At 36.2% G+C, this 13,230-nt stretch overlaps 1 protein-coding gene across 4 annotated transcripts in view; it reads right to left on the bottom strand.

Moving 5' to 3' along the window:
• The window catches only part of LOC126873791 (ras-related protein Rap1), a 71,465-nt gene extending 59,718 nt beyond the window's left edge, over nt 1-11,747 (bottom strand). For 2 of the 4 annotated variants that reach the window (XM_050635034.1, XM_050635035.1), the window contains exon 1: nt 11,021-11,747. The gene's annotated coding sequence lies outside the window, so the exon portion shown is untranslated. The remainder of the gene's footprint in view (nt 1-11,020) is intronic. The other 2 variants (XM_050635033.1, XM_050635032.1) reach the window with 1 other exon arrangement.
• Nucleotides 11,748-13,230: the final 1,483 nt, after the last annotated feature.

Raw genomic sequence — 13,230 nt, 5'->3', positions numbered from 1 at the left:
AGTATACTAGTATACAAAGCTACGGAATATATAAGCGTATAATCGTAACAACGAGACGAGTATATTACAAACCGGAAGTCATCCGAAGCCGCAAGCCAAGGATTATGCATAAAATGAAAATAAAATAAAATAAAAATGAAATGAAACATTTACAGAAAAAAGAGAAAAGAAGTGACCAAAGAATTGATATATAATTTCACGTCGTTGTTGTTATCCGTAGAGTTTGGTTTCCGCTTTGTTTCGCGTCTATAAACTATCGCAAAGACAAATACAATTCCTGGGCTATCAAACTGAAATAAAAAAATAAATACAACAACGTACGATATAAAGTAAAAGTAAACCGAAAAGATAAAATAATAGTGGCGACGGGATGCAATGTCGAACCAGCGACGCTGTTGTAAGCGGTCACAGTGATTCAATTTTGAAAACGATAGCCCGCACACGACTTCGAATTCGATACCGCAGACTGCAGGTTTAAAATCTATACGATTTCTTGCTGATGATACGTCGCAGACTATCGATTTGTCTCGCCCGAGGAAATCCGATATCGTCGTGTACTCGTCGATCGTCGCTCGATTTAATTGCTACGAGCTTTTTTTCTCGTCGTGATCGAGACGAGAAAATGAGAATCGGTTTGGTGGTGGAAAAGTGATAATGGAATTTAATTGCTAGAGGTTTCCCCGTGACGATGGAGTCGAAGGTTCCCTCGATGGTGGAAAATGCATGTCCGAACCCGATGCTCGATCGTAATATTACCGATGTTGGTAGACGCGCAAAACTACAGAGAATCGACGTGGTCGCTAAAGCGCTGATGATTTTTACGCAAATTCGTACAAACTCGATCGAGCAAATGGAATCTGAGTAAAAATTTAGTTCGTCGATCGAATATTACGACGACTGTTATACCTTGAATATTTTGCGTATTTTAGCGTACAGGTTTTGTATTCCAAATCTAATGCTTTGCAAATCAAATTCAAGCGTTCGCGCGATACTCCACTTTTTCTACTCCGCTGCCAAAGTTCTCGAACGACGAATCCTATCGAACAAGTTTCTTCGACGCATCAACCTACGTCCGTTGACCTTTCGAACGGCGAACGTGACAATTTCGGGGGGGGGGGGGATGTTAGTTGTTAGCTGTGATCTATTGGTCGAATTCCATCGATATTATCGCGTTTAATACGCCATGTTAATTCGTTCGTTGCAGCTATTAAGAAGGGTATTGGTGAACGAGCTCGTTGAATATGGAAATGGTTTGCAAACGAGTCTCCGGCCGAATGAATAATTCCGCTCGATCCGATTCTTTTTTAATACGACTTCGACTCGTGTAAATTTCTCTTTGCCGAGTTTTCCTTCCAGCGGAGAGGAGAGAAAGAAAACGACAGGATATAACGCGTTAAATTCTGTTCGCCCGCTTTCACCTGACTTTTATTCCAGTTACCGAACGTTCCATCGTATCAATCCATTGTCAATTATATTCGTTGGTTTTTACGCAGGAGAACCGCTTTTTTAACGCGACATTTATTTACTCATTTCCCTAATTCATTCGACCTTTTATAGCTATCGTCGGTGAAGACGTTTACGCGCCAGATTTACTAGAATTTGTTGATAATAGAAAAATACTATTGGGTTGGAAATGATTTACGAACCGTGGCACAGTTAATTCGTACATTGCAAAAGGAAATGAAGCTTTAAGGGCGTACTCTGTGTGTTCGTGTTCGTGTTCGTGTGTGTGTGTGTGTGTGTGTGTGTGTGTGTGTGTGTGTGTGTGTGTGTGTGTGTGTGTGTGTGTGTGTGTGTGTGTGTGTGTGTGTGTGTGTGTGTGTGTGTGTGTGTGTTGGATAGAATTTTCCAGCGAGTAAAACTAAAAAGAATTAGAATGTCTACGAACATTAGCTATTTAAGTAGGAAGATTTTTTTCCCGTAATCAACATCCTTCGAACACAGTACTCGCGTGTTCTCGTAACAGGAAACAGGCTGATAAGAAAGATTAGCTCGATTATAAAATTCCACAAAGTGCGTTAGAAATATGCGGCTTCGGTATGCCGCGCGAGACGACAATTTCAGCGTACAAACTTTTATTATAAAATCCTCCCAGTGTAGATCGTACAAAAGCTTTACGGTAAAAAATCTGCCGATCATCGTAGGTACCGGATTTCGACGTACGAAATTGTACAATTTCATAATTTACGAGAAACTTGCACACATAGGTACCGGCTTTCGAAATAAACAAATTTCTCAACCGTCGCGGGTAGCAGATTTTAATCGATCGAAATTAACAAAATCTCGCAAACGTAGATCGTACCAAGCTTCAAAATAGAAAAATCGTGCGACCGTTGCGGGTAGCAGATTTTTCCGTACAAAATTGAATATACAGGGTGGTTGGTAACTGGTGGTACAAGCGGAAAGGGGGTGATTCTACGCGAAAAAAGAAGTCGAAAATATAGAATAAACATTTTTCGTTCGAGGCTTTGTTCTCGAGAAAATCGACTTTGAATTTTGGCTGGGTACGCGCGCGCTCGCACTTTATCGCGTCTCGTTATAACGGATCTCACTGTAGATCGTTGTCTCGATTGACGTTATTTTTTTAATGTTTTAAATTTTTATTCTATATTTTCGACTTCTTTTTTCGCGTAGAATCACCCCCTCTTTCCGCTTGTACCACCAGTTACCAACCACCCTGTATATAGTTTCGTAATGTACGTAGAATCTTTGAAATTTCCCAGATAGCAGATTTTCGTGTAAAAATATCGCTAGACGATTTTTATAGTCAGAAAAATCGCAGAATCTTCGAAATTTTGACCAAAATATTTACATGTTCTCTACCAAAGCTGGAAATTTCGTTTTTTGACGATGTAGAAAATTCTTTGATAACAGTAAATAGATTTGCCTTCAGAATTCGAGCTAACAGCATAATCGCGCTATGGTAATCGAGTACGTAGTCGACGCTAGTCCGAAACTATCGATTACAGAGGCATAACGCGTGCATCTATATCAACCCTTTTAGTGGCAAGCGGCGATGTATCGCCCTTTCAAATATAGTACATAGCCAGAAGTGCCACCGAGGATATATCGCCGCTTCCGTAACCGTTTAAACGACCATTGCTAATTTACTATCCTCTTTCGAGCTGCCTTCTACTTTTCTGTCCTTCTTTTTACCTCGATAACGTGTTTTACAATCAGTCTGTTTCTTCGTTCTTAACCTCGCTACCTTAAGGTCTGATTTTTAATATCTCATGGAAGATTGGAATATTCGCTTCTAAGTCGTTTCATAAAAATCAGCATTTTAGATTTTACTTTCTTTTTTTTTTTTTTTTTTCTTGCTTTTCAGGTGAAACAACTTTTTTTTTTTTTTTTTTTTTTTTTTTGGATGAAATAACTATACAATTAAATCGCGGATTTTTATGAATTTTGGGGGGAAATCTGGAGTTTAATAGATAAAACATCTTTCCGTCTGATGCTTGAAAATTATATTGACAAAAATACGACTTTGCATAAACACCCGCGATCTTAATAATAATTTTAAGCGTTATGTTGTAAATATTACGGTTAATTACAATTGATCACAGTCGTGGTACTATAAGATAGCGACATAAGCAAGATATTTATTTATTTATTTAAAGAAGTCATTATCTATTTCGAGATCCTAAAATGTTCAAAACAATATTGAGTTCAGGAGTGTTCCTTCGAATCAAAAACCTATGTTTTCTAATCAAATTTGTTAAAAATAAACTCGTGAAAAATAGAAACTCCCTTTTCAAAGTGCGATTTTAGATGTATTTTATGAATCCTTGTAAATATCAGACTTTAGAATCAAACCAAATACGTTTCACTCCAGGTGTCTCGCAGTTAGGTTCTTTTTTTCTCTCTCTCTCTCTCTTTTTAAGAAGAAAATTACAATATGAAATTTTCAGTTTGCCACTGAAAAATTCATTCTTTGATACCAAAAACCTTCTTCGTAAAGCTGGTCGTAAATCTTAGATTTCCTATCTGAAAGAGAGGTTCTTGGTTTCTTAAAAAAAGAAAAAAAAAAGAAAGTTTGCCTCTAAATAGAAAATAGGTGCAAAAATAGCGAGTCTCGTTCGACAGAACGTAAATCATAGATCTTAGACAATAGAACGTACGAGCAACAGATGTTAAGCGTTAAATTCTCCCTGTAGAATAGAAGTTTCTTAAAAAAGAGTGCGAGCAGACTGAGAAACCGCATTCCGCCGGATCAAGCGATAAGTATCGATAAGCATTTATTCGTCAAAGTCTACTAAGCAAAGTTTACACTATAAATAAAGAACCAATAACTTATAAATAAGCGTGCAGTTATCAAGGGTAGATAAATTCGAGGGAAGTCTCTCCACGGAAAGGGTGAACATGTATGTTCTGCAAAAATAAATGGCAAGTTAGAAACTTGGAATGAAAACTGAAGAAATCTTATGACATTTTAACATTATCGAAGTTCAAAGTATACGTAATCGAACGCGTAATACATGGACGCGCACGCGGTTCACCTCAAAATGTCCTTTCTCTGCGATGCGTATGAGACGTCGTTTTGTTGGATACTTTCATCGAAAGATTATGCGTATCCATAACATTTCACGTGCTAGCTACGTCGCAGCAACGTTCGCTACGACAAACAATTGCGATTTTATCGTCGCTATAGACAGTGTATATCCGATTAATCTGTCCGATGCGAATTGTAAAATCGTGAAAGTACAGTCCATTTATCACGCTTTTCTCGAAAACGTTCGATAACAAAAATCGAGAAAAATTCTAATTAAAGGAAACGAGATCGAAGAAGATTCACTGGTCGGATGGAATTATATTTTTCGGTGTGGATCGCTGAGGCTGAATCGTAGTGGAAAGGGCGATGGTATTGTATAAATTGACCGTACGTTTCCTTCAGCCGGTTACCTGCTTTCGACGAGTATACTCGTCGCGAAGGAATGGCAATATTTCGTGTTGCGACGAGTATACTCGTCAGGCGTAAAATCTAGTTACAAGCTAACGTTTAAATTGCAATTTCAACGAAAATGAAAATATATTAAAATAATTAAAAAGATGTAAATAGTTATTACATAGAAGAAACAGTGTACAGTGTGAACAACGCGATACATTTTAGCTACACACATTTCACAGAGGTCGCAACAGCTAACTGGTTAAATATCTTTCGATAATCTTTGTATAATAGTTTTCTGTATAATATGTGCGTATAATATCTTTGTAGAATGTTATACGTTTTCAGATTGGTTTCAAATTTGACCGCTGTATAGTCATAAAAAAAATGGAAACTTTCTAAGTAGTTCGATATATATAATAGGTAGGAGACTGGTACGTAGAGAGAACGAGCTATGAAATAGAGAACGATAGAATGTAGAGCAGAGGAGATCGAATCGACGCGAGCGACACAGTGACGCGATAAAATGTGGAAAAGTATCGTTGAGAATAACGCGGATATGACGCGATACACTTTCGTTACGTCATTTCTCGCGTAGCGAGCGTTACAAATGATTGCATTAGTTCATGAGTCACTCTCGCCTCGCCAAGCGAACGTAATAGTAATTTTGCACGGAACTCTGCTCCATAGACACTGGCGAAGTATGTTCCACCTTAAAATGTGATACGTATAATTAGAACGATACGATCTGCCATGTATATTTAGCGATATGCGTACAATTTTTATTTTAAGCACTGAGTAACGTATTGCTATATGCTTTACTTATCTGGATTAAAGTAGATATTTCTCTTTATTTGTTATTAAATATCAAGCGTTAAACAAACAGTGTTTTATCGTTTTTATAAAAGTCGATATTTTTACGATTACGTGTCTATGGGAATTTGGGATAAAATTTTGGGAGATACGTATGGGAGATGATGTACAATTTTTTGTGAATTATAAAATTTGGAATATGAAAGTCCGAATATTGCAAAAGAGCATTGCCAAACGTTCCAATCCGAGGGAAAAAGATCCTTAAATTTCTAAATCTTAAGAAGGGAAATCTCCAAGTTTCCAGATTTTGAAACAAAGTTCCTTAGATCCGCTAGATTCCCTAGAGAAAAGAAATCTTTATTTTTCGGATGATAGAATTGCCCGATTTGTCAAAATCCAAGCAAGCTTGGAAATTTGGAAGCTTGTTGAATCTTCTAATTCGAAAAAAAAAAAAAAAAAAAAAAAAAAAAATGAGAATACGAAGAATTCGAGAGACGAGATAAAAGAGGAAATTAGTCGTGAAACTATGAGATTGTGTATTGTATCATCTATTTATTTATGGAGGCTAAGGTCGATATTTATCTGAATCAGCGTGCACCCAAATAATAGGTAATGAAATCATCGCTAGCTCTATTCCTCGGTGACGTACGACGCCATCGTGAAACTCGACGACAGCTAAACATTTTTATTGTCCTTGCGAAACTTACTCACCGACCTGCTGACTTGCTTGAAACGCACAATATAATGAAACGTATACTGAACAAAAAAAAAAAACCTGACAAAACTCTGCTGCCCTCGTTTTCCATATAAATTTTCTACCCAAATATTTTGTTACTTTAACTCCGCATTTTTACTTTTGCTCTTACAAAGTTTCCTAGTGAAATTTGCAAATAACCTATCTACTTACAATAATTCCCTAGGAACTTAGAAATTAATTCATTAACAAATGAAACTAAAACTAAATATAAACATTCAAAAATATATTACGATTCTTTTAAAACGATTCCACTAAAAATATCAAAGATATATATCCTAAGAAGACTATGTCTAACCAAAAAAAGCATCCTAATGAACATGTTACAAACAAAAATCCCGAGGGGAATATTCCCAACAAAAAAGTGTAACAATATCACATACGTACAAAGTGTCACGAACAAAAATTACTAAATATGTATTTCAGTCAGAAAACTTTTTCCCCATTCTCTTCACCAGTATCACCAACATAGCCAAACAAAATACTGAAAACGTTCGTCCGGCTGACATTCGTCACGTTGAGCTCCATTGTTTATCGTTCGTCATTGCTGCACCGTTCGAACTTTTTTTCTCGATACACGCAACATTTCCCCTAGAACTTATCTCGAGAAACGAAACCATATCGTGTTCTTTTCCGATCCGATTTTTTTCCCTCGTATATATCCGGCACCTTCTCGTTATCTCGTATCTCGGATATTGCGTCACGCCTGAAAATATGCGCGAAATTTCCAGGACTTTGTAAGTTAGTTCGTTCGACGATTGGAATTCGTTTTTTATCGGCGAGCAGAGCAAGCAAAAGAGAGAAAGGGTAAAGGAGTAGGGGAAAAACGGTTCCCAATATCGTTCGGCAAATCATCTTTATTCATGTTATAAATTAAATTGAACGTGATGAAATATATATATATATATATATATATATATATATATATATATATATATATATATATATATATATATATATATATATATATATATATATATATATATATATATATATATATATATATATATATATATATGTATGTATGTATGTATGTATGTATATGTATGTGTCTATGTCTTTTTTTATTTATCTCCTCTATTGAAGATAATAAAAGAGTTCGTTTGTATACGTATACGGTTTTCCACGAGAGATTGATTTATAGCATTAAAAAGAATTAGAGGAAATTCTGTTTACATACTGTTTTTATTTCGTTATGAAAAATAAAATTCCGTCGCCGAAATATATTCGATTTGTTTAATTTCGTTGGTAGCATTCAACTTTTATATTTTTTCTGTGAAATTAAGTAACGAAAGAATAAATGGCTAAATACCGGTTAATCTCCGGAATTACATTTAACTTCGAAAGAGCGTAAAAAATTGTACATCCTGTCAGAAATATCAAAAATTTCCTATGAAATATTTTTCTGTTTTTATGAATTTCATGTAACGAGCTATCAAATGATTTACCGTTAAAGAGAAAAATAAATAAATATCGATATATCTCCGGAATTCTATTTAACTTAAAACAAAAAAGGTGAAAAATTATCCTATAACTTGTCTCTGGCCTTTCATTTTATTAATCAGATTTTATGAATGTAAGGAAGAACGAAATAATTAAATAACAGGCTTACTGTTGATGTTATTCAAGAGCAAACGACTTCAATTTGCACGGTCCGTTCTTTCGTCTGCCAGTTAAACACGGAATTCTGCGGATAAATAAATTGACGTATCGAATTTCAAAAAGATGACTAAAAATAACTCGCGTTAAATTAGCCACGCGGTGGCTTTCAAACTCGTTATCTACTTCGCTCCTGATAACTTGCCACCTTCGCCATTCTCGTTTCCAGCGAGTTGCTGCGAGTTTCATTATTTTACCGCGTTTATTCATTAATTCACTTGATAAATATTAAACCGTGGAATTTTTAATACCAAACTACCATTAATAAGAACAGAATAAAACTCGACGCGCGTTCAATTAAATTAAATAATACGAATACAAATAACTAGCAACGAGTTCATTTATTAGAATAATTATTTACCACAAATGTGATTCCAACCGTGGCAACGATACGCTGTTATAACCTGTTTTCACGAAAACGAACGCTCCCGACTGCCATAGAAACAGAATTTACGGGTCACATGACAGCGCGTTGCATTCTTCGTCGAAACAACGCTAATAATTAGCTTCCACCTCTGTCGTCTATCCGTGTCAACAATAAATCCGAATGGCAACTTATCTGCACCAGATTTGATCGACAAAGAACGTCCCCGCGGAACATAACCACAAAATCACAAAAATTCCGTGCGTTGAATTAACCATGTAATGGCACCCTGTGTCTGTGGACTTTGGACTATCAAATTGTACACTAGAGTCTTTTAGGTTAGGTGAGACTTTCACACTTTTAAATCATGTAAAATATTCTAGATAATTTTATTAACGTACATTATATACACTACCATATACATACGTACATTATTACTTATATGCATTGATGTAGATTCAGATACATATGCATACAGTTTGAGGTTATGAAACTCGATGTTTATATTTTGCATAAAAAAACTATATTTAATGATACGATTTAAGATCGTACAGAACAATCAATTATTTATTTTTAGTGTTACTATTTCCAAATACTATTAACAAACATTTAAAAAATTGTCTCCTATTCATTCGTTCATTGTGCCAAACATTAAATTATACAAAATATTCGAATTAAAAATCGAATCACTAAACATAGAAATATACTGTCCACGAAAATGATTTTCTTACCTCTTTTGTCATGCCAAATACATTTGCACTTCCAAAAACTAGGGTGTACTAACTTAAACTTTCTATTGTTCAAAATCGAGCTCGTCTTTTCCTAACACACTTACTCAAGTTATACGTGTCAGTGTGAAAATATTTTAGAGAGTAGAGGCGACCATATACATATATATAATATATATTTATATAGACAATTTTTATGGGAACATAAAAGACCAAGTGTGCCGTTGTAAGGTTAGAAAAGTCGATTATACGCCATAATTTTTTATCGCGACTAACACAACACGTTATTTTCACACGAAGGAAATTCATTAGAATTGATACACGATTCCATACACCGCTCGAGTCAATAGTTCAATCACGTATAACGAATCGATTGACGATGATACACTATCGCACGTTTTAAAATATTATGGCTGTGAATCAAAGAAACTTGAGAAGTTCTTTAAATATATGCGTAGAATACGCAATAAAAAAATCCGGCTCCAATACAAAGAAATACAAGTGAATTTCTAAACATAGTAAACAAATAAACGCTACTGTTTTCCATCACATATACTGTAAACTTCGAAAAACTATATACAGAAATCGAAAAAGAATATTAGTAGGTAAAACAGAAATGAAGTTTGTTAACGGCATTAGAACTGTAAGCCATTCTAAACAATATAAAAAAAGAAAATAGAATTTTCAAGTAAGCAAATTTAGTAAACAAAATCTGAAATCTAAAATACGAAAAACGTCGCTAATACCTATGAACATTTGGTGCGATATTAAACTTATACAAAAAAAAAAAAAGATTTTTATAAGAATGTTTGATACACGAGTGCAAGACGAATAAAATTCGATCTAAATAACTGTACACACACTCACACTATACTATCATATACACGAGTGCAACTATATAAATATACTTATAAATACAAGAAATAAATATCCGAGGCACAAAGCGTCGTCGTTGCATGTTGCCGGGTTTCTTTCTTCTCGAGTCACTTCCTGCGCTGCCAGTGACTCACGTGAATCACCGAACAGTCAAAAAGAAGAAGAAGAAAAACGAACAGGCGAAAGTATTCTCGAAAGAGTCTCCATGCGTTATTCATCTTTGCCAAAATATGTTCAAAACTAGCAACTTTTCGCACGAATCACTACGTTTATCGTAAATTCGAAAACTCGAAACGAAACGATCCGATAGACGAACCTAACCTATAAGGAAACCTGATCCCTTTCCAGCCACCCAGACGACATCATTTGACACAGGAAAACCGGCGTGTACGCGAACGAAATATCGTCACATGAAAACGATCGCTATATATGCAATTAACAAATTGACTGCCATGCGAATTTTATATATTTGAGAGTCGTAATAAATATACATCACCATAACATTTCATTTTTATCAAATATTATATTGTATTTGAACACTTTTTTCTGACAATATTATCCAAATCACGTTATTCGAAATTCGGTAGTCCACGAAATTGATCTTATTTTAATCGCTCCAAAAAATTTAGTAAAATATGAGTCACCCCACATGACCACCATGGCAGTCAATGTGTTAATAACCAATCCACGTAAGAACAAGTTGCAAAGGAGAATATATATAAATACGATAATAGATAGAGAGATGTGATTCTAATCTTAGAAATCTAGCAAAGAATCGGGCACCGCCTGAGAAAACGCGCGGGCGGCCACCGTGCATGATTTCCGGCGGCGTTTGCCTGGCGTGCCACGCCACGACGACCTCGCAGGGGGGTATGGACGCTGTTCTTTTTTTAGAAAACTATATTATCCCTATAGAGACACATTGGTTTTTTTTCCCTTACCTTGCACCTTCGAAAATATTCGTTGAATCTGTTTGGCGTACTCGACTCGTACACCCGTGTACCCCTCGGATCTAATGGCCCTCTATCGCACTCTCGTATTCGTCCCTCTCTTTCTTCCTCGCGCACTCCTTCGTTACACTCTCTTCGTCTCCCTCCCTCTCTATCGTACGTTCTCCGTCCTTGTCCACGGCCCACTATATCCCAATCTACAGAGATTCTCCGGCGATTACTCGCTTCCTACTCCTGTGCTGGTCGGTTCGTCGTCCCGTACGCGTAGCGAACACATCGAAAGCGACCGCGGGGAGAATCCGTGGACTGGTGCCGACTAATACGGTCGCCACGAACCAGATATAGTCGCTACGAACGAAACGAAACGTGCTCCACCGGTGGCTGAGAAAATTCCGCACTCGGTCGAAAATCTCGCGCGCCGCGGGTGCACCAAAGCTCCTTAGGGCACGGTCCTCTATACGATCGCCTCGATGAGCCGATAATCACTGGCTCGAGGCGGGTCTTCCACACACCACCGGATAACAACCTCAGTTTGGATAATGATTTTACTAGATACGGTCGAACGGCCTCGATACGGTTCCTCTCGGTTTTCCAAAGCACTTTCGCGAAAAGCAGCACGACACCAGCCCACGATTCTACCGTTATCTAGGGCGATGCCTCTCTGCTGCTCGCCGCTTTGCCCTCCGTCTCAGACTATGCAGCTACGTAGACTGCGAAGATGGCCGTGCTCAGTGGCACATACGCGGCACGCGTCTGCCTTACCGACTTATGGCGGTCAGTGCTGCGTCGATAACAATTGAAATACGGTTTCCGCTGTCGTGTGAATTTAGCTTTCTTTTTAGATTTGACGGTATCGATATGTAAATTGGGAGCGAAGTTTGAAATTTTCTATACAGATCGCTCATTTGCTGCAACAACTTGAAAATTACAATTTTAAGGGAAACGAGTTTGAACGTTTTAAATCCTGTCAAATAGATATAACAAGATGTCGAGCTTACACGAAGGTATTGTAATGTTAGCATCGTGTCCTTTATGGAGGCGACGGCACGTGTCAAGGTCTCACAAGAACGATCGGGCTACCAATATCCATAAGCATAGGCATGGTGATGACAGGTAGTTAAGATGCGCGTATGTTATGTTATAGTTTTGGGTGATGAGTGGCAACCCAATATTTTCCTAATTAATTCTCAGAAATGCGCACACATGTGTTCCGGCCTGATAACAGGGTGTCCTACAGTGCATGTAGGGTGATAAGAATGTCTTAGAAGGATTTGGTCACAAACTGAAGAAGACGATGTAACTTCTGGCAAGAGAATTGAGTCGAACAGTTCAGCATTTGTCCCAGAACCTTGAAAGAGAAAAGTTACCTAGAAAAATTTATAAGACATATTTACCTTTAAGCTACCCCATTCTGAGTTTCCATAATCCAAATTATAATGCAATTCCCTTAATTCCCAAAATTCAAATTATGATGTAATATGAAAACTCTTGTTAAATTTTATCGTTATTGGTATAAAACAAGAAATTTCCAAAGCTTAGTTTGAAGTATACATAAAATATTATTCTTATTCATTTAGTGAATAAGAAAAAAATTTAATTTAACAATAAAAGAACTAAATGGGGCAATAAAGTTGCAAGTCTAAAGTTCTCACAATCAACGATTTTACCGGCAATATTAATTTATTATGAATTAAGTTATTGAAATATTAGTCATTTGTGTGGATTAGAATTTATATATTAGTAATAAATTGATTATTAGAATGCATATAACGTGCTTACGTTATAGAATTAATTAAAAATGGCAGCAGTGTTTTAAAATGAAAAAAGTTGCAACAATTTTCGGGCGTTTATAAGTAACCAACTAGTTACGTTTCTTGTCTAGGGAAATGCACGTAATCGTATTCAAATTCTTTACAGCAGACATTTGTTTCTTGCTTTTCAAATCGTTTTTATGCTTCGTTTTTTATCTTATTATTAATTTATAATGACGTTAGAAGTAAATAATTGGTGTTATTAGTTGTTAAATGGTTTAAAGAGCAGTGCATTTCCTTTCAATCACTTAATTACTTGAAATAACGAAATATTACAACACTGGTGAGTTTTTCCATTTTTTAAATTTCATTATCACTATATGGTGTGTCAAATATGCAAAGAAGTCTATAATTCTTTATTTATGAATTAAAATAGGATATATTTGTTTG

Source organism: Bombus huntii, chromosome 15 (genome assembly GCF_024542735.1).
Source record: "Bombus huntii isolate Logan2020A chromosome 15, iyBomHunt1.1, whole genome shotgun sequence".
Taxonomy (NCBI): Eukaryota; Metazoa; Arthropoda; class Insecta; order Hymenoptera; family Apidae; genus Bombus; species Bombus huntii.
Note: the sequence above shows the minus strand (reverse complement) of the source record. Positions and strands in the feature narration are given on the sequence as shown.